The sequence below is a fragment of the Triturus cristatus genome, chromosome 1_1 (genome assembly GCF_964204655.1).
Source record: "Triturus cristatus chromosome 1_1, aTriCri1.1, whole genome shotgun sequence".
Taxonomy (NCBI): Eukaryota; Metazoa; Chordata; class Amphibia; order Caudata; family Salamandridae; genus Triturus; species Triturus cristatus.
Genome location: NC_140579.1, coordinates 1280844129 through 1280869619, shown reverse-complemented (window position 1 = coordinate 1280869619; position 25491 = coordinate 1280844129). Strand labels below are relative to the sequence as shown.

General features: G+C 48.6%; 1 protein-coding gene across 12 annotated transcripts in view; it reads left to right on the top strand.

Moving 5' to 3' along the window:
* LOC146871964 (KAT8 regulatory NSL complex subunit 1-like) overlaps nt 1-25491 on the top strand; it is a 1874485-nt gene that overhangs the window by 1129523 nt on the left and 719471 nt on the right. The window lies entirely within an intron of this gene.

Sequence of the window (25491 nt, the reverse complement as noted above, 5' to 3'; positions counted from 1 at the left end):
AACTAGGATAGCCTAGAATTAACTGCAGTGACAGATGGAACTAAGTTGTTCAAAGCATGTGTGCTGTAGATACACATGCTTGACATACTCCTGCCATCTAGTGTTGGGTCTGGATTTTTGCAAGTTGATTTTCTTCAAAGAAGTCTTTACCAGTCACGAGGTAATGTGACTCCTCCTTTCGGCGATAGTGCGCATGGGCATTGACTCCATAGTTCGATTTTCTTTCCACCATTGGGTTTGGACGTGTATTGCTGCTCCCCAGTTCTAAACCGTTGTTTGGGTTCGCTTCGGTGTGCAAACCACTGTACCCTGGATGGTATTATTGTGCGCGTTTCCCTATTCTTCGCGTAGCAAATAGATCGGGAAACTCAATCTTCAGTCGAAAATATCGCGGGCGGTCTTCGGGCCTCGCTGCGCCGGTCTAGCCTTTTGCCGATGGAACAGACTCAGTTTCAATTTTGTCCTCTGTGCCACTCCACCAACCTACATGAAGTCTGCAACTTGTGCCTCTCACCGGAGCACAAGGAAGAAGATTGTGAGGCTGAACGATGAGAAATGCAGCGACAAAGTATCCAACCTTCTCCAGATATCTTCGGAGAAGAATCCGAACATGAAGAGGTTGAAGCTACAGCAGCGGAAGAGGAAGGCGCCTTCTCTATCCCAGAATCTGATTCCGAGCTGGAAATAGAGTTGCCGTCTGACGTTCCACCGGGACTGGGTGCCCGGAGTACTAAAGCTTCTTTACCCCCACAAACTCTCTTCGACCAAACATAAGGCTTTGGCACCACCCAAATACTACATTTAAGGGAGTTACTGAGGTTTAGTAAGAATGGCTACTTTCAAGAGAGGGGTTAACCTCCGCTCCTGGCGACCCTATGGGTGTGCTAGGCCAATGTGGACGCTCCTATTCTGATTTTTACCCTCCTGTTCCCTCGCCAAAATGTGGGGCAAAGACTGGGGCAGGCGCATCTCCACTAATTGGAGCTGCCCAAATCGGCATAACACAAGGTGAGAGCCTTTGAGGCTTACCGCCAGGTGTTGCTATTCCTGCTAGGCGGAGGTGAGGATCACGTCCACCCAGAGCAGGCTTTTTCTGGCCTTCAAGAGCACAAAGGCTCTCACCCCATGAGGTCTGCACCCGTGTGGTGGTGGCTGGCTGGCAGGAACCGGTCAGCCAATAAACTAGAAGTTGGTCGTTTTTCAGGTGGCATCTCTAAGATGCCCTTTGAGTGCATTTTATAATAAATCCATCACTGGCATCAGTGTGGGTTTATTATGCTGAGGAGTTCAATACCAACTTCTCAGTCTTCAGTAAAGCCATCATGGAGCTGTGGAGTTTGTGTTGACAAACTCCCAGCCCGTCTACTAAAAACGGCTTCACTGCACTAACGGTTTCCAAGAAAGGACTCAAAACTCTGTTGAAGCTTACTGCTTATGCAGCTATGCCCTCATCTGTAGTATAGTGTACCCTGCCTTAGGGCTGTAAGGCCTGCCAGAGGGGTAACGTAAGAAGTGGTGGGTATGCATGGCACCCAGATAGGTGTGCTATGTCAACTTTTAGTTTAGTCAAAGGCAGTGTGTGTGTTTGGCTCCTTAGGGTGGCACAATACATGCTGCAGCCCTAAGGGACCCTCTCTGGTCGCAAGGCCCTTGGTACCACTAGTACATTTGACAAGGTTCTTACATGTGGCCCAGAGGTGTGACAATTGTGGAAGCAATGGTACAGTTTTTGAAAAGAATACAGGTGCTAGGGCCTGATTAGTAAGGTCCCAGCACACACTCAGTCAAGTTAGCATCCGGTATCTGGCAAAGAGTTAGGGGGTACCCATGCAAATAGGGGCACTTTCCTACACCCGTACTCCCACCACCCCCAAACGAAAGAGGACAAAACTAACTTTCCCAAAAGAATCTTCATCCAAGTGGAAGAACCTGGAAAGTCCATCTGCTTTGGCATGGGCAGTCCCAGGTCTATGTTCCACTGTAAAGTCCATTCCCTGTAGGGAGATGGACTACCTCAACAGTTTGGGGTTTTCATCTTTCATTTGCATTAGCCATCTGAGAGTTCTGAGGTCAGTTTGGAAAAGGAAGTGAGTTCCAAACAGGGACGGTCTCAGATTCTTCAGGGACCAAACCTCCGCAAAGGCCCCCGCTGTTTCCTGGGGAGTAGTCTCCTGCTTATAAAAGCAACCGGTTGGTCTTGTCCATCATTGGTCTGGGATAGGACTGCTCCAATCCCTAGCTCAGAGGCATCAGTTTGCATAATTAACTGCTTGGAGTACTCCGGATCTTTGAGAGTGGGTGGTGAGCACATTGCCTCTTTCAGGGTGCCAAAAGCCTTTTGACAACTAACTGTCCTGTTCAATTTCCATGGCATCTTCTTGGAGGTGACTTCTGTGAGCGGTGTCGCAATGGATCCATACCCTTTCACAAATCACCTGCAATACCCAGTCAAACCAAGGAGTGCTCTGACTTGGTCTAGGTTGTTGGCGCTTCCTCGTCCAGAATTGTCTGGATCTTCAGTTATCAAGGTTGCACTTGACCTCTGCCTACAAGGTGGTCCAAGTATACAACAGTACCCTGCCTTGTCTAGCATTTGAATGCCTTGATAGGCCTGCAGATAGATTGCAGGGCCTGTAAAACCTTACCCAGGTGGACCAGTTGATCCTGCCAGGAGGAACTAAAGATAGCAAAATCATCAAGATATGATTTACTAAATGTCTCCAACCCGGCAAAGACTTCATTCACCAACCTTTGGAAGGTGGCAGGGCCATTCTTTAAATTAAAGGGCTTAAAGTTAACAGCTAATGCCCATCATGTGTGGAGAATGCTGTTTTTTCTGTAGCTCCTGTTGCCATGCCGGTCTGCCAGTACCTTGCAGTTAAGTCAAAGGTGCTGAGAAATTTGGCTTCACCTAGCTTGTCTATCAGTTCATCAGCCCTGGTTATGGGATGAGTGTAGAAAGTGCACTCTTTCTGCATGGTTGCCCCCACTTTTTGCCAAACTGTTAATGTACTTTGAGTGTGCCCTCGGTTCCTGACAACCAGGTACTCAGGGCCTATGTTCTTTCCCTAAGACTGCATCAATGCGAAACCCAGTTGGCACTCGGTGGCCACATGTCAGTCCCTTGTAAATGGTATCCCAGGTACCAAGGGCACTGTGGCCAGGGAAGGCCTTTAAGGGCTGCAGCACTTATTGTGCCACCCTTAGAGGCCTTGTACCTGTATATACACACACACACACACACACACACACACACACACACACACACGTGCGCACACGTACACACACACGTGCGTACACGCACACACACGTGCGTACACACACTTACACACACCCACACAGAGACACACCCATTGCAGGCTGCGTGTTTTGGTGCAAAACAATGTGAAGAGTTGAAATGGCACACATCTGTGCCATGCATACAACCCACTGCCCTGGCATAGGTCATCCACCCCTCTGGCTGTGTGCACTATACCAGTGGTGAGGGTACAGGTGCATGAGCCCCTATAATGTATAAACCAATTCTTAGACATAAGTGCAGTGTTGCCATTAAGCGTAGTTGGTGCTGGGAGTTTGTCCTTACGAACTCCACAGCACCATAATGGCTTTACTGAAAACTGGAAAGTTTGGTATCAATCTTCTCAGAATATTAAACCCACACTGTTGCCAGTGATGGTGGGATTTAATGAAAAAATGCACTCGTATGCTTCCGAAAAATGACCCAACTCTTGTGTCCTGGCTGAGTGGCTGCTTGCCGGCTGCCACCACCAGACCTGTTTCTGGGATCCCTGGGTCGAGAGCCTGCTGCTCTCGGAGGTCTAAATCAATGCACATCCTGGGACGAGGTGCCAAGCCTCTCCCCCAGGATGGGCAGGGTCCACGAAGGGAAAGGATTACAGGTTTTCTGCCTTTGTGGGCTATCCGAGCCATTTGCTGCTTCCATCTACTGGCCCCCATCGTTTCTGACCCCCACTTTGGCCTGAAGAATAGTCAGGAAAACCAAGTGAGGAAGGGAGGTGTGCCCACCTTTGCCAACCCCACCCCTCTGGTGGGGGAGGCGAGGTGAAGCAAAACTCTGTCCCCGCCATCTTGCAGATGGGGGGACCCAGCCAACCAGAGAGGCATATGCCCCCTCCCACTGGAGGGTGGCATAATAGGGCATGTACCCACTCTCAGGAATGGACCCACTGGTCCAGACCTGTACCTACCTGTAACGCCCCTAAATTTAGTGTTTAGGGAAAACCCTGAACCTTGCCTCTTCAGACAAGAACCGACCAGAAGAGAAGAAGCAGTGCTGAACTAAGAAGAGGAAGACACCCACTGTCTTGGTCCCAGGCCTACCGGCCTGTCCCCACCTCAAACCTGCTCTAGGGAAATCCCGGTGTGTCCTGCAGCCAGCAGCCCTCAAGAACCTGAAGGACCTGCCCTGCCTTCCAAAAGTAAGTCTGTCTCCTGTGAGCACCAGATTTGCTCACCCACAGACTCTGGCTCCGGCCAAATCTGCAAGTCTGCACCTCCGGTCCAAGTTCAAGTGACCCCACACCACCAGCTGGTCTTGCCGGCGATCCCGACCTGAGATATGGTGATCTTTGACCTGTCTCGAACCTCCAATCAAAGCCTGCTGCTGCGTTCTGGAGGATCACCGGAGCTGGTAAGAAAAACCCAACGCCAAAAGACACCCCTGCACCTAGCGTCCCACAGCCTTGGGTGGCTCAACCGACGGTGTCCCAGCATCCCCAGGCATCCCAACTTACCTCTCCAACTGGTGGTCACCTCCAGAAGATCTTCGTCCCCGAGCCTGCAGTCTATTTTTGCAATCGGAGAATCCCAATTGGTAACAGGTCACCCGACGCCAAACCAGCACCCTACTCCCGGCCACACTTGTGCCGCTGTGGGTGACCTTTGTGTGCTCAACCTGATCTCCCTTTACCCTGAGCCTAACACCAAGAGCTTTGCTCCCACATCCTTGTGACCCGCTCGTGAGCAGCCACCAACGAGTAGGCCCCTATCCTCAATTGGAAAACTTTGGACCTCTGCACTCAGCCGCCCTACTGCCGCTAAGGGTGTTTCAGAGAGTGCATCCTCGACCCTGGGGCAACCCTAATTCTAACCCCAGAATACCAACTCCCTCAAATAAGTACTTACCTGCAAATTTCCTTTCTTTTCATAGGATGGCATTGACTGCTTTGCCTTGGAGTTGGTTTGTATGAAACATTGAAACACTGCAAATGTTCTAAAAGTTAATTACTTATTACTCCATTATTGGAGCTTTCATAGATTCACATGCCTGAATCATTCCCCGTCGTTGAGACGGGAGTCTCCGGTACATAAAAAAGCATTGCTTAGTGGTATAGCAAACTGGAAAAAGGCCTAGGCCCATTTTCCTTTTGCAACCCATAACCTTCGTTATGTAAAAAAGGACTAAACTTGTCTCTGAACCAATCAGAGCCTCTCACCCTCTAGAACACTCCTGAGAGAACCTTTTGCCCCTCAGACTTTCTACCGCACGTTGTGCTAGGGAGTCTCCTTTGAGCTCTGCTCAAATTCTACAGTTTATTTCTACTTAAGTTTCTTCAACTGCTTTTTTCTTCACCATCTCCTGAGAGTGGCTGACAAGGAGAAGAAAGGTTTATTTAGAACCTGGGCCACCTGTTCAAAGAAAAGACTATATACAGACGACCCTCATAAGGATTGCATATACTGTCTTTACCCACACCATCAGGCAAAGGACTGTAAGGTATGTCGTACCTTTTCTAATAAAACGCTGAGGGATCGTGAAGGAAGGCTTTTACTATGGCTTCAAAAACTTAAGACCAGGAAAGACGTTGTGTCTAGTGACAGTGATGAGGCGTCTACAACTTCTAGGAGATCTCAGAAAAGAAGCAGATCTCCTCGGGCTCATACCTCAGGGGAAAGACCTGAGAAGGCTCTTAAAAAGACCACAATTGGGTCTTCAGGGCGCAGTCCCCTCAATCTCCTCCACATATGGAAAAGGAGAGCAAGGGTCATGCTTTAGGGGTAAAACACACTAAAAGGACAAGCACAGAGCCCTCAAAATCACCCCCTAAAGTCAAACATTCTCTCAAGAAGCCAGCCTCCACACCTCCTGAGGAGAAATTGGAAAAATCTACGTCGTTGACGGGAGCGTCGACGAAGAAAATAGCGTCGTCGGCGAAGAAAACTGAGGTAAAACTTATTATTCAAGCTATATCCGTCGACGACGAGACCGACTGCATCGACGACCACCACGATTACGTCGTCGACGGGATCGTCGACTGCAGCAAGAACAGGAGCGTCGACGGCAATGACGACGACAGTAACCGCAGCATCGACAGCAGCATAAAACTGGATTTTGCCTGGAAGAGAATTTCCCCAGATCTTACCTCTCCAAGCAAGGTGACACCTCTAGTACCATCCCACCTGTTAGAGGAGGAAGAGTCGCAGGAGGAGAAGATAATGACGGACCTTTTGGCTACGCCAGTAGCCCGTCGCATATTGCATGTAAAGTGCCAAGAGAATGACTGGGAAGACGAATATGAGGGGTTTCAGGATCGTCCCCAGCAACACTATCGCAAGGAATACCAGGAAGAAATGGTGAGCGTTCAGTCTTCACTGTTAACGGATCTGCAGTTTATGTTAGATGATTATAAAAAGAGGCATCCTATACCTCATACTTCTCAAAGAATACCGGTGACTACATCTCTGCCACGCTCTATTCCATGCAAGCCAGTGCGACGGCAAGAGGTTTTACCGGAGTCCTTGCCTATATCACCACTACCACAAGATCCAGTGACCTCTGATGATGAACAGGAAGAGGAGATAACACACCCTAGTGAAGAGTGGGACGATTATCTCATTCCGTCGCCTTCGTCTCCTTCACCGGAACCTGTCGATTCTCCTCCGGAGGACATCGGGGGGTTCCATAATCTAATGGAGAGAGCTACAAAGAAATGTGCGCTCACCATGTCATCTGACAAGACGTTATGTTACTTGTACGATTTCAAGGAGCCATATCGCAAGGCAGTTCGATCTCTCCAGATTGTCAGTCATTTATGGGAAGAAGGTCTCAAGGTCATGGAGACACCAGCAACGGTTACTCCAGTACTTGCGAGACTGGACAATAAATATAAAGCGCCCTCTGATGCTCCAGCTTGTCTACTAGGCCACCCCAAGCCGGACTCGGTTATAACCCAGGCGGCTCAGCAAAAATCAATGAATCCATCAGCTCCAATTACGACACCTCCCGACAGAGAGGGTAGGCGCTTGGACAATGCGGGGAAGAGATTTTCTTCCATATCTGCCCTTCTTGTTAAGCCGGTGAATGCCCTGGCCATTCTGGGCAGGTATGATAGACAAATGTGGTGTGACCTCTCGCCTTACATAGACAGCATTCCAGAAGCTGATTGACAGGAAGCCAGAAAGATCCTCCAAGAAGGACAAAGGATTTCGGCTGAAGTCATAGATTGCGCAATGGACATTGCGACAGCGGCCTTCAGATCTTTGGGAGGAGCGGCAGTCTTACGCCGACAAGGATGGCTGAGAGCAACAGCGTTTAGGCCTGAAGTCCAGAATAAAATCTTGGACCTTCCCTTCAATGGAGAGGATTTGTTCGGGAAACACATCGAGGCTTTGCAAAGTATCAAAAAAGATACCGAAACGGTAAAATCACTGGGAACGCTGCAATACAGGAAGGTTCCTTTTCGAGGCTCAAGAGGTAGGGGCCAATATAGAGGAGGTTACCAACAAGGCAGATACACTTCTTACTCCACCGCATCTCAGCCCTACCATCAACAGTATACACAACGACAAACAGGAGGTTACACAAAATCTACTCCTAGAGGTCGAGGAGGTCGTCAAGGGAAGGACAATACACGTCGACAATGACGACTTTCTGACTCCGGCTACACCTATTCCTATTGCCTCACATGTCCCCCTGGGTGGAAAAATTTCTTATCTTCAAAATTGGCAGCAAATAACTATGGACCAATGTGTCCCCAACATAATACAATTCGGACACACTCTAGAGCTTCTCCGAAAGAGAGCAATAGAACCAGTACCGAACTCCCAGAGAGGAAAGGGATTTTATTCCTGTTTTTTTTCTAGTCAAGAAAAAGGTTCTCCAATGGCGTCCTATTTGGGACCTCGGGTCCCTAAACACTTATCTCAAGAAACAATCTTTGACTGGTTTCCCTCCAAGATATTCTGCTGCTATTAAACCCAGGAGATCATATGACCAAAGTGGACCTACAGGATGCGTACTTTCACATCCCCATCCATCCTTCCCACAGGCAGTACCTTTGGTTCATGGTGGCCGGAGAGCACTACCAATTCAAGGTACTGCCTTTTGGCCTGAAGTCAGGATCCTTTGACGATACACTCAGGGTAACGCCAACCATGGTCCACGCGGCAACATGGTGGACCCAAAATCGGAACATCTCGCAGGGTCTTTCATTACTTACACAACCAGCCCCACTGGTGATTACGACAGATGCGTCCTTAGAAGGCTGGGGAGCGTTCCTTCAGGACCTTCAAGTCCGCGGTCGCTGGAAGTTGCACGAACAGCAAATGCACATCAACCTCTTGGAACTCAGAGCAGTCTGCTTAGCATTGTTATCGTTCCTACCAAGGATACAGGGATCAGCTGTGTTAATAAGAACAGACAACACAACAGCAATGCACTATTTAAACAAACCGGGAGGTACAAGATCACTCTCCCTGTCTCAAGAAGCCCAATAGATATGGGAATGGGCACTGCAACACAGGATATCCATAACAGCGGAACATCTCCCAGGGGACCAGAACATCAAGGCGGATACTCTCAGCAGGCTCAAATCCACCTGCCACGAATGGGAGATCGACCAAGGGAGTCTAAACAGCATCTTCCAAAGATGGGGAAAACCGACAGTAGACATCTTCGCAACAGTGGAGAACAATAAATGCCAGTTCTTCGCAAGCTGGCTTCCCCAACGGGGATCTTGGGGGGAATGTGTTTTTGATGGCATGGTCCAGCGTCTTTGCCTACGCCTTTCCTCCAATTCCCCTCCTGCCGCGTGTTCTTCTGAAGATCAAAAAAGAACCGTGCAAGATAATCCTGATAGCACCATGGTGGCCCAGGTAACACTGGTTCGCGGAGCTTCTACTACTATCGGAGGAACGCCCGATTCGCCTCCAGCCAATACCATCACTCCTGACGATGTTCCAGGGGGAAGTTCTTCATCCGGATCCGAAATCACTGCATTTAGCGGCCTGGCTCCTGAATACTGCGAATTTCAGCATCTAAACATCCCAACGGAGTTCAGAGAGATACTATCTAGAGCCAGAGTGGATAGTACGAACAAAACGTACAGGATGAAGTGGAAGAGATTCTGTTTATGGTGCAAAAGATGTAACATTCATCCTTTGAACTCTGCAGCACACGAGATTATTCCATACATTTTGCTTTTTGCAAAGTCTGGTTTGGCTCATGCATCTATAAAGGTACACCTAGCCGCAATATCACGCTACAGAAGGACTTCCTCTGGACCATCTCTGTGGTCCGCAAGAGTCATCAAACAATTCATGAAGAGATTGTTCTGGGTTTTTCCTCTAGTAAAGCCTCCACCACCTCTCTGGCAATTGAACATTGTTCTTTCCCAGTTAATGAAACAGCCCTTCGAGCCAATACACAGAGCAGATCTTAAATTCTTGTTGTGGAAAGTTGCACTTCTCATCGCGCTCACTTCAGCCAGGAGAGTGGGGGAAATACAGGCTCTCACGGTCCATGACCCTTTCTTACAATTCAAGGAGGATAGAATGATACTCTGGACTAATCCAAAATTCATTCCAAAGTACCAACTGATTTTCATTTAAATGAGCCTCTAATTCTCAAACGATTCTTTCCTCAACCAACAACAGCGGCGGAAAGAGCTCTCCACTCACCGGATGTCCAACGCTGTCAAGTTCTATTTGCAAAAAACGAAACCTTTCCGCAAGTCTTCACAACTTTTTGTCACCTTCAGCGCACCCAGGAAGGGTTTCCCTTTGTCAAAAAGTGAAATTGCCAGATGGATTTCCAGTGCGATAGAGTATTGTCGTCAGGCAGCTGGACGACCTCTGAATGCACGAGTCCTTGCCCATTGGACAAGAGCAGTGTCCGCCTCTACTGCTTTGTTTGCGGGAGTGCCGATATAGGATATCTGCAGGGCAGCGTCCTGGACAAGTACGCACACCTTCACCAGGCATTACTGCTTGGATGCAGCCACAGGAAAGAGATGTGGCGGTGGGAGAAGCGGTGCTGAGGAACCTTATCCAGTAACGGTGAGCCCTCTTTACCATCCCTCCTTCCTTTATTGGTTACATTTGAGCATTTTATTGTTGTTTATTGTATTAGATGCAATTTGCAGAGTATTTTTTTTTGTTCTTATTGGTATAGGAAGACCGCTTTTATCACACTACATATGTTCCCTTGTTCCAGGTCTTGGGTAACACAAAATGTGCAATGATTTACTGCTCGCTATTCTGATTCAGGCATGTGAATCTATGAAAACTCCTATACTGGAGTAAGAAAACAAGTCACTTACCTGTAACTGTAGTTCTCCAGTATTGGAGCTTTCATAGATTCATATGCAACCCACCCTCCTCCCCTGAGAGGCTCACCTCGGATTTAGCTCAAAAGGTGTTATGGCACAAGTGCACGAAAATCTGAGGGGCAAAAGGTTCTCTCAGGAGTGTTCTAGAGGGTGAGAGGCTCTGATTGGTTCAGAGACAAGCTTAATTCTTTTTTACATAACACATGTTATGGGTTGCAAAAGGAAAATGGGCCTAGGCCTTTTTTCAGTTTGCTATACTACTAAGCAATGCTTTTTTATGTACCGGAGACTCCCGTCTCGACGACGGGGAATGATTCAGGCATGTGAATCTATGAAAGCTCCTATACTGAAGAACTACAGTTACAGGTAAGTAACTTGTTTACTTTTTGTCTAGGAAATGGCTGTGTGCTATCTAGGCATATCACACTGATTAGCAAAGTAGCTTAAAAAGTCATTTAAAAAGTAACTTGCACAGTAATCTGTAAAGTAACTGAAAAGTAATTTCCAACTGTTGACTTACCTGTAATTCAACCACCTGCATTTGAACCTGCATTCAACTGTAAATCACTGCATAAGAATTTAAAAAGTATTTTCCTTACCTGCACCCGGCTTGGCTTGGTTCTAGAAATAAAATAACGAAATAATATTTTTATAGAGAACAGTTGGTCTGAGTTCAGTCTTTGAGTGTGTGCAATCCGTTCTTGATTGAGTGTGTACAATAAATGCTTAACACTACCTTCTGATTAAGCCTTACTGCTCGCCCACGCTACCACAAATAGAGAGTAAGGTATTATCTACGTTTACCTCTGCCTACCTTTTGGGGTTCCACTGGACTCTGTGCACACATTATACCTTACTTTGTTATAGTATATACAGAACCAGCTTCCTACAGATGCTCAAAAAAAGTTCAAAGGTGGAAACCCTAGTCCCTTCTGTGGCACTTCCCTGTAAGTGAGAAGCAGACATGGCAAGAGGGCTCCCATCTCATTTTGAGTTTGTCAGGGAGCCCCCTGATCAAGCCTTTCAATAACTTGTTGAATCTCGCAACAAGGCCATTGGTTTGTGGGTGGTAAGGGGTAGTGAATTTGTAGTTCACTCCACACTCATCCCACATGTGTTTCAGATAGGCAGACTTGAAGTTGATACCTCGGTCTGACACCACCTCCTTAGGGAACCCTACCCTGTGAAGACACCATTGAGGGTCTTTGCTACTCCAGGAGCTGTAGTAGCCCTAAAGGGAATTGCTTCTGGATACCTGGTTGCATGATCCACTACTACTAGGATGGATTTGCTTCCTGAGGCTGTGGGTGCCTCAAGTGAACTCACTATGTCCACACCATCCCTCTCAAAGGGTACCCCTACCACTGGTAGTGGAATTAGGGAGGCCTTTGGGTGTCCACCTGTTTTTCCACTGGCTTAACAGATGACACACAAGCTGACAAACTCCTTCACTTTTTGGGACATCTGGGGCCAGTACAAATGGCTGACGAGCCTTTCCCAAGTTTTTGTCTTACCCAGGTGCCCAGCTAGAGGGATGTTATAGGCAATGTAAGTGAGAACTCTATACAGCTGAAGCACTACCACTCTGTTGGAAAGTTGGTTTCTGTTGCAGTCACCCCCCCACTTTTTGCCAGACTACTGATGCACTTTCACTTGATGTGCCCTGGGTCCCTGCCGATCTGGTTCCCAGGGCCTGTTTTCTTTCCCCAAAACTAACCCAATTGGCATCTCTGGCCTCAGGTCAGCCCCTGGTAAATGGTACCACAGGTACCCAGGGCACTGTGACCAGGGAAGACCTCTAAAGGGCTGCAGCACTTAATGTGCCACCCTTAGCGGCCCTGTACCTTTACACAAACACACACACTGCCTTTGGCTGCGTGTTTTGGTGAGGAACAAAGTGAAGAGTCGACATGGCACACATCCCTGTGTGCCATGCCTGAAACCCACTGCCCTGGCATAGATCAGTCACCCCTCTAGCTGGGTGTGCCCTGTGCCAGTGGTAAGGGTACAGGTACTTGGGCCCTGTACCCATACAGTTTCTAAGTCCATTCTTAGGCATTGTAACTGCAGTGCTGCCATTAAGAGTATATGGTGCTGGGAGCTTGTAATTATGAACTCCACAGCAGCATAATGGCTACACTGAAAACTGAGAAGTTTGGTATCAAACTTCTCAGCACATTAAACCCACACTGATGCCAGTGTGGATTTAAATGAAAAATGCACATAGTGGGTATCTCAGAGATGTCCCCTGAAAACGAACTCCCTACTAGTGTCCAGGCAGAGTGGCTGCTTTCAGCTGCCACCACCAGACATGTTTCTGGACCCCTGGGTCAAGAGCCTGCTGCTCTCTGGGGCCTGAAACAATGCACATCCTGGGACGAGGTGCCAAGTTTCCTCCCCCAGGATGGGCAGGGTTCACGAAGGAGAAGCTTCAAAGGTATGCCGCCTTTGTGAGCTTCTCCAGACCGTTGCTGCTTCCAGCAACTGGCCCCCACCGGTTCTGACCTCCATTTTGGGCCAGAGAATGGACGGGAAAACCAAGTGAGGAAGGGAGGTGTGCCCACCTTTGCCAACCCCTCCCCTCAGGTTGGGGAGGCGAGGTGAAGCACAACCTTGAGTCCCCGCCATCTTGAGGATGGAGGGGACCCAGCCAACCAGGGACAGGCTCCAGCCGTGTCCCACTGGAGAGTGGCAGAATAGGGGGTGTACCCGCCCCAGGGAAGGGACCCATTGGTCCCCCTGCCCTTTACCTACCTGTAATGCCCCTGAATTTAGTATTTAGGGGCACCCTGAACCTTCCTTCCTCAGATCCAGCAACGACAAATCCCGGCGTGGCCAGCAACCTCACAAACTCTGGAGGACCTGCCAGCCTTCACTTTCCAGAATGTTTCTCCCGTGAACACCCGACGTGTTTAAACTGCAGCTTCTGGTGCCAGCCAGGAACCGCGAATCCAGCCCACTCTGCACCCGCCGAACCCGGCCCCAGCTTGAGTGGAAGAACACCACGAGGAGGTCCCCCCAGCGATCCTGACCCGAGATACGGCGACCTCAGACCTGCCTCAAGCCTCCTGACGCCTGCTGCCTCAATCCAGAGGACCCTCCTACCGCGTCCAGAGCGGGTAAGAAAATCCGACATCCCAAGACACCCCTGCACCTGACGCCCCACGGCCTTGTGTGCCCAAACCAACGGTGCCTAACCAACACTCAACATCCCAAATTATCCCTCAAAGTGGTGGTCGCTCCTGGAAGATCCTCGTCCCCGAGCCTGCAGTGTTTTTGTCCCGGAGAATCTCCATTGAAATCAACACTGCACCCGACCTCTGAACAGCACCCTGCACCCGGCCGCCTTAGTGCCGCTGAGGGTGCACCTTTGGTGCTACTTTGGTCCCCAACTTGCCCTGAGCTAAACCCTAGGAGCTTTGCTCCCACAACCCCGTGGCCTGCTTGCCAGCAGCCACCAACCGAAGCCCCCCCTATCCTCCATAGGATAACATTAAGCCTCAACACTCTGCACCTAGCCGCCCTAGTGCCGCTGAGGGTACAACAACGGTGCATCACTGACCCTGGGAGACCCCTGAGTCTAACCCCAAAGACAGAGTACTTGGCTCGAAACCAATAACCTGCTTTTCCTCATCGGATAACATTGACATTTTTTCTCCCAAAAAGTTTCTAAGTGTCGACTTTTGAAAACTAAGAATATTCTTTCAAAATCGCACAAATAACCGAAACGCATTTTCTCAACTGTTTTCAGGAAATGTCCCAGTGCTGAATCTAGGTATCCAGCCCCGAGTAGGAAAAGCAACGTAAAAGTTACTTACCTGTGAATTGAATTTCCTTCCATAGGATAACATTGGTGGTTCTCTGTGAAATAGTTTTTAAGTGTCAACTTTTGAAATACAAGAATATTCTTTAAAAATCGTACATTTAACTAAAACGCATTTTCTCAACTGATTTCAGGAAATGTCCCAGTGCTGAATCTAGGATCCAGCACAGTTAGAAAAAGTAATCCGAAAAGTAACTTACCTGCAATTTATTGAAAAAGCCTATTCAATCCAATGTACTGTATTTGCTAAGTGTTGCATACTACTGCTCCCCTGTAAATCAAAGTACCATTCCTATTGCATTTTCAAACAGTTCTATAGCCAGTTACTTATTACTGAAAAGTATTTAATGCTTACCTGTTCCAGGCTTGCTTGGTTCTAAAAATAAACAGTACATTTTTTCTACAAAAACAATTGGCCTAGAGTTAAGTTCTTGAGTGTGTGAATTCATATGCTGACTGAGTGTGTACATCAAATGCTTAACACTGTCCTCTGATACTGCCTTACTGCTCGACCAAGCTACCACTTTAGAGAGTAAGGTTCTATCTAACTTTAACCTCTGCCTACCTCTGGAGACTCTTGGATTCTGTACACACTGTACCTCACTTTGGTGCAGTATATATAGAGCCAGTTTCTTACACTTACTGGGTAAGTAACATTATCCGTTCGAGGTATGTGAGCTGGAGATCACATGCTCTGCATAGACTATACAACAGTACACTTTCAAAGCATTGGTTTACCTGTAGTTGTCTGAAACAGTGTTTTAAGTACTGCCTGGCCTACATTAGCTTTTTGCCTCGCTAACACATCTACACAATAGTGTTTGCTGAATGTGTGCGGTGTAGACCATGTTGCGGCCTAACGGATGTCAGCTAAGGGAATATTTCCCAAGAAGGTCATAGTGGCCCCTATTTTGCGAGTAGAGTTTGCTCTAGGGGGTACTAACACAGTTCTCTTTCCCTTAACATGTTTGGATACATTTCACAATCCATCTTGCAATATTTGACTTGGATAAAGGATTGCCCTTGTGAGGGGGGAAAAAAGCATCAAATAGTTGCTTTGTTTTCCTAAAATCTTTGGTTCTTTCTAGGTAATAAACTATAGCATGTCTAACATCAAGTGTGTGTATGGCTCGTTCTGCTACAGAATCAGGTTGAGCAAAGAACACTGGTATCTCAACTGATTAATTCATATGAAAAGCAGAAATTACATTGGGGAGAAATTTAAGATTGGTGTGAAGAACCACTCTATCTTTGTGAAGTTGAAAGAAAGGCTCTTGTATAGTTAATGCCTGAAGTTCACCAACTCTCCTTAGTGAGGTTATCACTATGAGGAAAGCAACTTTCCATGATAGGATTTGTAACTGACATTTGTGCATTGGTTCAAAAGGTGGACCCATTAGCCTTGTAAGGAATATGTTTAAGTTCCACTCTAGAGCAGGGGTATCACCCTTTTTAATTCTTCCATGAAGACTTTAATCACTGGGACTTTGAACAGAGATAAGTGTTGTCTATTTTGCAAGAATGCAGCTACGGCTGCTTGATGTAAACAAATGGATGTGTAAGCTATTCCACATTGCTGTAAATGCAACAGATAAATTATGTTATGTACAGAAGCATCAAGTGGATTGATGTTGCAATAGACATCAAACAGTTTCCATTTGGCGGCATAACATTTCTAGCCTCTAAGAATATTCATACAGTCTGGTGGAAGTTGTAAATAACCAAACTCTATGACTTCAGGAGCCAAATCGCTAGGTTGAGTTCCCTGGGATTTGGAGGTCTGATTTTTCCATGACTTGAGTGAGGAGACAGGGTGTGAGATGTAACTTTTTATGTTGAACCACAGAGTTCTAACAGGGTGGTGTACCAAGGTTGACGAGCCCATGTGGGGGCTAAAAAGATCAGTGAGAGTGACGTTTGTCTGAGCTTCCGAACGAGTAGTGGAATTCGTTGGAGAGGTGATAGAGCGTAAGCAAATATCCCAGTCCAATTAATCCATAGAGCATTGCCTTTGGATGCTGGGTGTGGGAACCTGGATGCGAAGCTTGGGTATTTTGCGTTGTGAACTGTGGCAAACAGATGTATTTGTGGAAAACCCCATTTTTGAAAGTAGCGAAAAAGAACTTGGAGGTGAAGTTCCCACTCATGTACTTGCTGCCTGTGTCTGCTGAGCAGGTCTGCAATCGGATTGTCTACTCCTGGAAGGTTTTCTGCTAGGAGATTTTGTGGTGAATCACCCAATTCCAAATGCTTTTTGCAAGGTGCGACAGTTGGAGAGAGTGAGTCCCTCTCTGTTTCTGTAGATAGTACATTGCAGTCATGTCTGTGCAAACTAAGACAGTCTTGTCTACAAGTTGGGTGAGAAAAGCTTTGAGTGCTAGGAACACTGCTAGAAGTTCCAGGTAGTTGATGTGGAGACGTTTGTGATTGTCCGACCACAGTCCCTGTACTGTGTAATGTTGAAGATGGGCACCCCAGCCTTTTAAAAATGCGTCTGTTGTCAGAATACTCTGTGGAATTGGGTCTATGAAAGGGGCACCCTTTTGCTAAGTTTTGAGGGTTCCACCACTGTAGAGAGTGATTAGTGCGGCTGTCTACCAACACTAGATAGGTTAATAGACCCTGTGACTGATTCCACTGACGCGCGAGGCATTTTTGCAGAGGACCCATGTGGAGCTTAGCATGAGGTACGATTTCAATGCAGGATGCCATAATTCCCAGCAGTTTCATGAAGACTCAGGCTGGTAATGATTGGTTGGGTTGGAATTCTAATAGTGGGGCCTGAATAGTGTTAATTCTGGCTACATTAGGAGTGGCTAGAGCTTTGAGTGTATTGAGGGAAGCTCCCATATAAGATTGCACTTGTGCTGGACACAGGTGAGACTTTTGTGCATTTATTGTAAAACCTAACTGGTGAAGTAGGTGCACTGTTGTCTGAGTGTGTAGTATACAGATCTGGTCAGTGCCTGCTTTGACAAGCCAGTCGTGCAGGTAAGGGAAGACATGCATACATAGTTTTCTAAGATGAGCAACTACTACTGCGAGACATTTGGTAAATTATCTGGGGCTGTGGTGACGCCAAATGGAAGTACCTTGAACTGGTAATGTTTGCTTGCTGTCACAAACCTGAGGTATTTGCGATGAGCTGGATGAATTGGAATATGAAAATAGGCGTAGTTTAGATCTAGAGTAGACCAAGCCGCCCTGCTGCAAGAGAAGTACTTGTTGAAGAGTTACCATGTGAAAGTGCTCTGACAAATACGTATTTGTTTAACTCTGAGATCTAGAATAGGTCTAAAGAAACAGTCCTTTTTGGGAATGAGAAAGTAAAGGGAATAAACCCCTGACCCTTGGTACTGAAGTGGGACTGGTTCTATAGCCCTTTTGAGTAATAAAGATTGCACTTCTTGTTGAAGCAAGTGCTGGTGGTCTGGTGATATTTTGTGAGATCGAGGAGGAATGTTTGGAGGATTGTTGATAAGCTCCAGGCAATAACCATGTCGGTAAATTCCAAGCGCCCATTTGTTTGTTATTGATTCCCAAATGGGGAGAAAGTGTTGAAGTCTTCCTCTGACAGGTGTGGAATAGTCAGAGGGAAGTGATCAGAAGTCACTGTTTGCTTGAGGAAGGGGAAGTGCGAGGTGTGTTATTACCCCTACTCCTGGGACTGTTTCCCCTATAACCTCGTCAGAAAAACCTCTTGTAAGAGAGGATTAGGAATTGCCTTTGCAGGAGGAGGTGTCCTGGTCAGTGCCTGTGGACTTGGACCCTCCCCTATAAAAAGAGCACAGAAAAGAACCTCTATTTGAGGAAGACTGAAGCGCTACCATCAATTTTGCTACATCGGTGTCCCTTTTAAATTTTCAAGCACTGGATCGATTTCAGGGCCAAAAGATGTTTTTTATCAAAGGGTATACCCAGAATGGAATATTGGACTTCAGGTTTGAACACTGATATCCGGGCCGTTTTTTTGCTGCCAGCGGGACGCTTTACCATACCTCAGTCGCAGGCTACACACATCCGCACATCCAGGGTATCTTCTGTTAGCTGCTTATTAAATACCCACTGGATGGAGCGAGACTGTGTTACGAAACTGTTTATACGAGCATTAAATATGCAAATATCCTTGACCCGGAATCTGCAAACATTTTCTTCAACTGCGCGATAGAAGAAAGCTGTGTTCTCATCCAGGGGATACTCATCAAAGTCATAATCTATGAATAATCCCCGCCCATGTGCGGGATCCCGGAGCATATAGAAAATACATATATATACATATATATATATACACTCATATGTGAAAACATATAAATGCAGCCTAATAATGTTCAAAACATGGCAATGCTGTAAATTACATATTTTTGCATAGTAGTGCCCCTGTAACCCGTAAGGAAAAAAGGAAGCATCAGGAAAATTATAACACAGCACTGCTTTATTGCCATAAAGCAACATGTAATTGTAGGCATTCGCCAGTAGGCTGCAGTAGAGTATAAAGAAACCAAGAAAACTGACACCCTGCCTTTAAGGCATTAGAGTAGGGGGACCGTGCCTTTAAGGCCTGCCCGTGACCCCCTGCTCCCATGATGCACTACAGGTGGCAGTTGGGCCAGTTCTTTTTTCCGGCTCCTTCTGTGAGGATCCTGGAGCTTGAGCTCTTCAGTTTTTTGACTGAAATTTTGAATTACAGCTTTTTCAAGCTTTTTTGCGACGTTTTCTGGCTTTTAAGGGCTAATTCTGCTGGTTTCCAGTGAATTTTCCAATTTTTTCCAGTCAGAATGTCTCCTTTATTTAGGAAATGCCCTTCTTGTGGCAATAAAATGGCACTGGCGGATCCACACTCGGTGTGTATTGTGTGTTTACCATCAAAACACGATCCTGACCAGTGTCCCCACTCTCAGAAGTTCTCAAAGCGCACTCTGAGGGACAGAGAGCGCATTAAACTGCATGCAAGACTGGAGAAGGAACAAAGCCGTCGTGAAGGCGAGCATTCCTTATCAAGACCACCTTCTTCAGCTACGCAAGTACAGAAACGGCGACATACCAGCTCCCCGGGCTCCAAAAAGACCAGGAGTCCAAGAGGTTCGCCGTCGAGGATGCCGGCGAAAAGGCAGAGAACTTCGGCGTCGAGGGATTCATCCCACCATCAAGAGTCTCCGCCGCGCAAAAGTAAGTCGGCGTCGAGAGGCGGTCCTTCGGGCTCGAAGGCTGCTAGTCCGGTGACATCTGGACTGTCTCCGTCGACGTCGAGGCTTCCGTCGACGTCGAGACACTCTCCGCCACCCTCGAGGGGGTCGACGTCGAGAGATGCGGCGACGTTCATTCCGCCGCGAGTGGGCCGGTCGCCGTCGATGGTTACCCCCACTCGGCGACATAGAAGGTCGACGTCGAGAGGAAGATCGACGTCAAGATCACCACGTCGACGTCGAGAGAGGTCGACGTCGCCCAGTCGACGTCGAGAGAGGTCAACGTCGCCCAGTCGACGTTGAGAGAGGTCGACGTCGAGAGAGGTCGAAGTCGCCCAGTCGACGTCGAGAGAGGTCGACGCCGAAGTCGCTCGGTGGACGGCAAGAGAGGTCGACGTCAAAGTCGCCTAGTCGACGTCGAGAGAGGTCGACGTCGAAGACACGGCCGACGTCGTGGTCATCTAGCCGACGTCAGGTGCCAGAGAAGAGGAGATCGACGTCGAGGTCTCCGCGATCGGCGTCGACACTGCCGTCGAGACCAGAACGGCATACCTCACACTTGCCGATGGTGACGCAGACGTCGTCGACGTCAAGGGATTCGACGTCGAGGGCGAAAACTGGAGCGCCCGCGGAGAGGTCCCCAGGAGAACAGACATCATCTCCGGGACTGCACATCGTGCAAATATCTCCGGAAGGATCACCCGAGGCTCCAGAGCGGTTCGGACTGTCACCGCGCTGGTTACGAGATGTGGGCGCAGGCACATGTCGGAGTCCGGGATCGGACTACTCCCGCAGGTATTCCCCACCGCGCAGGAGTAAATCACCTCCGAGGGATCCAAGGCCAATTTCACCACGCCGGTCTCGTTCCAGGGACCGTTGCACCGCGCCAAAACGTCCAAGATCTCCGTCCAAGCGCAGATCAGGGTCAAAGGCTCACCATAGTGAACGCTCCCACAAGAGGCGACGCACCAGGTCGTCCACTGGGACTTCATCCACAAGATCCTCAGTCCGGGACTACTCTCCTACTTTTTCATCCTCGCCTCCATCGCGAGTGTCTCCGGTGGATGACATTATAACTTTCTCCAACTTCTGAGCCCCTCTACCCAGGAAGTCCAACATCGCACTGCACGTCCCTCAGGCACCCACTTCTGTGATCTTTGACACTTTACACCATCGGTCAGCTCCCAGACCTCTGCTCCCGTTGGTGCCAGGATTGTTAGAACCAGCTATGGCCACGTTCCTTACACCGGCTACAGCGGGCTCGGTTCCTTCGAGAATAGCAAAGAAGTACAAGGCTCCGACCGAGGACCCTTTATTCTTGAGGGCGGACCCGCCAGCGGATTCGGTGATCGTGGCGGCGGCCATGAAGTCTCACTCAGCCTCAGTATCTGCTTCTGTTCCCCCTGAGAAGGACAGCAAACTGATGGACTCCTACGGCAGGAGAATGTGCAACACCTCTGCCTCGCACATGAAGGTCGCTAGCGCTTCAGCCCTGCTGGGGAGGTATGATCGCTCCCTATGGGATTCCCTGGCCAGGTTCGTGGAGAAATTGCCTAGGGAGGACAGGCAGGACTTCACGGAGATCCTCCAAGAAGGCGGACTGGTGGCCAACCAAGTAATAAGCGCAGCGGCGGATGCATCAGACCTAGCCGCGCATGGCTACTCCCATGGCATCTGCTCCCGCCGTTCGGCCTGGCTCAGATTAACGGGCCTCAAACCAGATGCGCAGAAAAGAATTCTTAACCTGCCGTTTAATGGGTCATCGCTATTTGGAGCTCATGCGGACGACCAAATGAGCAAGATGAAAACGGAATTGGACACCGTAATGGCTGTGGGACTGGAAAAGCGCAAAGAGTTCCGCAAGCGGTTTCGCCAGGGCGACAAACGTGCCGTTCACCAGCGCGTTCAAACGCCCCAATGGTCCTCTCAAAACCAACAGAGGTCCCAGTTTCAGCAAAGGGGCCGGGGCAGAGCAAGAGTTAATGCTAAACCGCAGCAGTCCTCTAACAAGCAACCTCCCAAACAGTGAAAACTTACTTCCTCCGCGCTCGTTCGCCACTCCGGTAGGAGGAAGTATCACCGTTCACCTGGCAGAGTGGAATGCAATTACAAACGACAGATGGGTGCTGAGTATTGTAAAGCGTGGCTACTTGCTGAGGTTCAAATCTCCCCCTCCGCAGGTACCCCCACGGAAACAGCCACTCCCTCCCAGCCAAAACAAGCTTTAAAGGACGAAGTTGCCACTCTCCTCTCCAAAAACGCCATAGAGGAAGTTCCAAACAGGCAGAGAAATCAGGGAGTGTATTCCCGGTACTTTCTTGTACAGAAAAGAGGAGCGATCGGGGACTACAGACCCATCCTCGATCTCCGCTTCCTCAACAGATTTATCAGAAGAGAAAAATTCAGGATGCTAGCACTGCACCAGATCTTCCCACATCTACACCAGGGGGACTGGATGTGTGCCATCGACTTACAGGATGCATACTTCCACATTCCTGTCTCAGCGAAACATCGGAAGTTTCTCAGATTTCACATCTTTCGCCAACATTATCAATACAAGGTCCTGCCATTCGGCCTCAAGTCCGCGCCACGAACGTTCTCAAAGTGCATGGCTGTGGTGGCTGCATTTCTCCGCAAACGGAAGATATTAGTCTACTCCTATCTAGACGACTGGCTCTTAAAAAGTTCCACTCCGGCTCGACTCCAGAGTCATCTCTCGTTCTGCCTAAACCTTCTACACTCGTTGGGCCTTCAGGCCAACTACAGGAAGTCGATCCTCAATCCAACTCAGCGGATCCACTACCTGGGCGCCTCTCTAGACTCCTCAAGCGCAAGCGTGTGTCCTTCGGAGGAGAGGTTATCCTCCATGCTGCAAAAAAGCCGCACGCTTCTCAGCACGGAATATCCCACAGCCAGACAAGTGTCATCTCTCCTGGGATCCATGGCCTCGTGCATCTACATCGTGCCCAACGCACGTCTGCACATGCGTCCTCTGCAACAAGACCTAGAGGATCAGTGGTCGCAGAGGTCCGGCCGCTGGGAGGATCACATTACCCTTCATCAAGCCGCCAAAGATTCTATCCGGTGGTGGATGAAGCGCTCCCATCTGCTTCATGGCGTTCCTTTCCATCAGGCGCCTCCGACACAGACAGTGGTCACAGACGCCTCCATGCAGGGCTGGGGGGCTCATATGGGCCGGCTTCAAGTACAAGGTCTCTGGTCCGCTACCGAACAGAGCTATCACATCAACTTCTTGGAGCTACGAGCAGTCCATCTCAAGTCCCTGTACCCATCCCTGCAGACCGACTATGTTCAGGTTCAGACGGACAACACCACAACTATGTTCTATCTGAACAATCAAGGAGGGACCAGATCACGGGTCCTGTCTCTGGAGGCCCAGTCAATCTGGAAATGGCTTCTGGCGAGAAACCTGACGATCGTCGCTGTTCACCTGCCAGGGACCCTGAACGTGCAGGCGGACGGCCTCAGCAGAGACTTCGTCGAAGCGCACGACTGGGTGCTCAACGAAGACGTCGCTCAAGACATCCTCCGCTTGTGGGGCATACCGGACATCGATTTGTTCGCAGACGCGGACAACAAAAAATGCCCCGTCTTCGCCTCCAGGTTCCCTCAACGGGGGTCGCAGGGGAACGTGCTTTTGATCAGCTGGTCGAGGACATTGCTTTACGCTTTTCCTCCTCTCCCTCTCATCCCGGCTGTGATTCAGAAGTTCTACAGGGCCAGAACTCGGATGATCCTAATAGCACCGGAGTGGCCCCGGCAGTGGTGGTACCCAGATCTACTCCAGCTGTCGGAGGTACCACAGAGGAGGTTGCCATGCCTGCCGAACTTGCTGACCAAGGACAAGGGGAGAGTGTTCCACCCCAATCTCCCCTCCCTCCGCTTGACGGCATGGCTCCTGAATTCATCCAGTACGGACATCTAGATCTTCCACCGGACTGTATGAGCATTCTTCGGGAGGCAAAGAGGCCCTCCACGAGGAAGTCGTATGGCTTTAAATGGAAAAGATTCTGCTTCTGGTGTAGAGATAACCCCCTTGATCCGATCCGGGGTCAAGAACAGGTTATTCTCCCCTACTTACTGTACTTGGCGAAGTCTGGGTTAAAGTACTCTTCCATCAGAGTACACTTAGCTGCTATTACAGCCTATAGGAAGTCTCCTACCCAGACCTCATTCTTTCAGATGCCAGTGGTAAAGGATTTCTTAGAAGGGCTTAAGAAAGTTTACCCACCTGTGAGGTCTCCTTCCCCTTCCTGGGAACTGAACATCGTTCTCTCTAAACTGATGGGAGCCCCTTTTGAACCGATTCATAAGGCCTCCTTGCAACATCTGACCTGGAAGGCTGCCTTCTTAGTAGCCATCACTTCGGCCTGTAGGGTTAGTGAAATTCAGGCCCTCTGCTGCAAGGAACCTTACACTGTGTTTCATGCTAATAGGGTGGTGCTCCGTACCTATCCGAGCTTCCTACCCAAGGTGGTCTCGGACTTCCACATTAACCAGGTGATCACGTTGCCCACCTTCTTTCCTCAACCGACTACTCCCCCGGAGAGAGCCCTACACTCTCTTGACCTCCGGAGGGTTTTGAAATTCTATCTGGCTAAGACCCTTACTCTTAGAAAGTCAGACAGGCTCTTTGTGAACTATGGGCCCACGAATACCGGGCTGGCTGCATCCAAGACATCTATTTCAAGATGGATTGTCTCTTGTATAGCTTTGGCTTACCAACTATCCCACAAAGTTCTGCAGGGTAAACCTAGAGCACACTCTACTCGAGGGAAGGCTTCTACGGTAGCACTCCTTCGTAACGTTTCCATGTCTGAGATCTGTAAAGCGGCTACATGGCGCTCAGTCCATACTTTTACGCGCCATTACTGCCTAGATTCAGACGCGCAGGCCGACGCCCAGGTGGGGCAGGCTTCTCTGAGGAACCTGTTTGCATAACTGTAAATGCAAAATGTGTTTTGCTGTTTGTTTTTTAACTGTTTTTTGCTCGTCCGCGAGACTTTGGGTATGGGCTTGCTACTCTATTCATAGATTATGACTATTGATGAGTATCCCCTGGATGAGAAGGATTAGTTACTTACCTGTAATCCTAGTTCTCATCCAGGGGTATACTCATCAAAGTCATAAGTGACCCACCCACCTCCCCGGACGAGCAATGTTTTCTCTTTAAATAAGTGATGTATGGAAGGCAGATCTACTCAGGTGCGGAGGCACCGCCAAAAAGAACTGGCCCAACTGCCACCTGTAGTGCATCATGGGAGCAGGGGGTCACGGGCAGGCCTTAAAGGCACGGTCCCCCTACTCTAATGCCTTAAAGGCAGGGTGTCAGTTTTCTTGGTTTCTTGATACTCTACTGCAGCCTACTGGTGAATGCCTACAATTACATGTTGCTTTATGGCAATAAAGCAGTGCTGTGTTATAATTTGCCTGATGCTTCCTTTTTTCCTTACGGGTTACGGGGGCACTACTATGCAAAAATATGTAATTTACAGCATTGCCATGTTTTGAACATTATTAGGCTGCATTTATATGTTTTCACATATGTGTATATATATATATGTATATATATGTATTTTCTATATGCTCCGGGATCCCGCACATGGGCGGGGATTATTCATAGATTATGACTTTGATGAGTATACCCCTGGATGAGAACTAGGATTACAGGTAAGTAACTAATCCTTACAAGTTATCTTTTCCCCGAATCTATCTGCCGATCCAGCTTGCCCTTTCAAAACCAGATGAGCCACAACCTTTAGAGTGTCTCTTGACACTACTTCGGTTATGCCCGTTTTGTAAAGATTAATAGTTGCACTACAGGTCCCATTGCCTTTGCTAGTGAAAATTTCTTATATTCGCCCTGAGGAAGGTGATACCCCAAAAGGAAAAGGGG